The 2,500-nt window shown below is 48.6% G+C and overlaps 1 protein-coding gene across 1 annotated transcript in view; it reads right to left on the bottom strand.

Annotated features, from left to right (window-relative positions):
• The window catches only part of prox2 (prospero homeobox 2), a 22,920-nt gene that overhangs the window by 6,695 nt on the left and 13,725 nt on the right, over positions 1-2,500 (bottom strand). The window lies entirely within an intron of this gene.

Here is a 2,500-nt window from a genome sequence, read left to right as displayed (position 1 = left end):
GAAGAGGAGAAGGAGAGGAGGAGGAAGATGATGAGAGGAGGAGGAAGATGAGGAGGAGGAGGAGGAGTAAGAAGTGGACAGGAGAGGAGGGGAAGAAGAGGAGGAGGAGGAAGATGAGGAGAGGAAAGGAGGAGAGGAGGAGAAGAAGAGGAGAGGGAGAGGAGAGGAGGAGATCAGTAGAGGAGGAGGAGAAGGAGGAAGATGAGGTAGATAAAGAGGAGGAAGAAGAGGAGGACAGGAGAGGAGGAGTAGAAAGAGGAGGAGGACAGGAGAGGAAGAGGAGGAGGAAGATGAGAGGGGGAAGAGGAGGAGGAGGAGGACAGGAGAGGAGGAGGCGGAGAGGAGAAGGTGAGGAGGAAGAGGATGAGGAGAAGGAGAGGAGGGGGAGAGAAGAGGAGAAGAGGAGGAGGAAAGTAAGAGGAGGAGGAGGATGAGATGAGGAGGAGGAGGAGGAAGAAGAGGAGGAGAGGAGGAGGAGGAGGAAAAGGAGGAAGAGGAGGAAGAGAAAGTAGATAAAGAGGAGGGGAAGAAGAGGAGGAGGAGGAAGATGAGGAGAGGAGGAGGAGAGGAGGAGAAGAAGAGGAGGAGGAGGACAGAAGAGGAGGAGGAGAGGAGGAAGAGGAGGAGGAGGAAGAAGAGGAGGAGTAGAGGAGGAGTAAGAAGTGGACAGGAGAGGAGGAGGAATAGTAGGAGGACAGAAGAGGAAGAGGAGGAGGAAGAGGAGGAAAGTAAGAGGAGGAGGAGGAGGAAGAGGAGGAGGAGGAGAAAGAGGAGGAGGAGGAAGAAGAGGACGACAGGAGGAGGAGGCTTCCCATTGACTGCCTCCAGCCGACAGAATCAAGTCAGACACCCGGATTATCTCCTCCCTATTGTGATTGTGTGTGTGTGTGTGTGTGTGTGTGTGTGTGTGTGTGTGTGTGTGTGTGTGTGTGTGTGTGTGTGTGTGTGTGTGTGTGTGTGTGCGCCCCTCTCCCTGGGGTGAACGGTGAGAAAGGAGTGAGACTTGAGGCCTGAGCCAGACTCTCCTCGCTGACCCCTGAGACCCCCGCACCCCCCGCATGCCTTATGGTGCATTCATGTGGTCTTCCAAAGTAGATATTATCTAGTTGCGAAGTGGTATTTACAAGTGCGTTGCGTTCATGTGCTTTTTTGATGTTGTTTACAAATTAAAGATGGCGAACCAGAGTGAGACTTTTTACTAAAACGATTATAGACTGTTGTTCATCAGCTAGGCCTACAGCGAGCAAATGAATTAGGAAGTCAAAGGTAAAAATTCTGTATATTTTCTGACACTGTCATTTACCATGACTGTCTAAACATACTGAATGCCGGTTTTTGAGTATTTCAACTTAGCGGTTGCCATGGCGAGAGTAGAGCCAACTGTTGTGTGCGTCATCATCTCGTAAACTCGTTTCTTAACAATTTCTACGAGTTGTCTAGTGGTAAATACCAGAGTCGGTGGCGTTCATGTGTGCTTCAAATATCGGCGTTTGGTATTTACGATAATTACGAGACCACATGAATGCACTATTACAAAGCGGGAAAGCAAAAGCCCATCTGGGAAACTCCAACTCCCACTGTCATTATGACACAGCGCTCCACAGCACGCTCCAAGTGCACACTGAAACGAGCACACAACGAAATTGCATTCATGCCTCACCCGTGCAAGGGGGCAGCCCCCAATGGCACCCGAAAGGGAGCAGTGCGGCAGGACGGTATCACGCTCAGGGTACCTCAGTCATGGAGGAGGATGGGTGAGAGCACTGGTTAATTACTCTCCCCCTACCAACCAGGTGGGTCGGGAGTCGAACCAGCAACCTTTGAGCTATACTACTGACCCCCTAACCACTTACCCATGACTGTGGTGGTAGGTGCATGCATGGGTACTACAGGAGCTGACCTCAGCAAAGAGCCAAAAGGTGGTTTACTATTATCAGAACGGTAATGACCAAATATTAGTTCAGTTCAGTTATGGTTTATTTGAGTAGGGACAAATACACATCATGTAGGCTGTACAACAACCTAACAGATAAGTATCATAGCATTTGTAGCCATAGGCTAATTTCCAATGCCCGTCCCTAGAAGGGCTTTTAAAGTAAAATATAAAAAACTGTTTTAATGTTGTTTTAAAATACAACCTATCCATTCATCCAAGCTTTCAGTCAATCTAAGAAGACAGGCAATATACATACACATACCTAATCCTATATTAATGTACAGTCACTCGTTCATTCATCCACTAATTAATCAATTTGATAAAACATGTACAATAGCACCCCCCCCCTTACACACATAGTCAACTGCCACCCACCTCCCTCCCTCACACACACACACACACACACACACACACTCAACTGCACCTCCTCCATCACCACACACACACACAACACTCTGAACTGCTCCCCCCCCCACACACACACACACACACACACACACACACACACACACACACACACATTCTATAACATCTCCACACACATAGAATCACACATGATTACAT

The sequence above is a fragment of the Engraulis encrasicolus genome, chromosome 19 (genome assembly GCF_034702125.1).
Source record: "Engraulis encrasicolus isolate BLACKSEA-1 chromosome 19, IST_EnEncr_1.0, whole genome shotgun sequence".
In the NCBI taxonomy this organism is placed as follows: Eukaryota; Metazoa; Chordata; class Actinopteri; order Clupeiformes; family Engraulidae; genus Engraulis; species Engraulis encrasicolus.
This window is presented reverse-complemented; position numbering and strand designations above follow the sequence as displayed.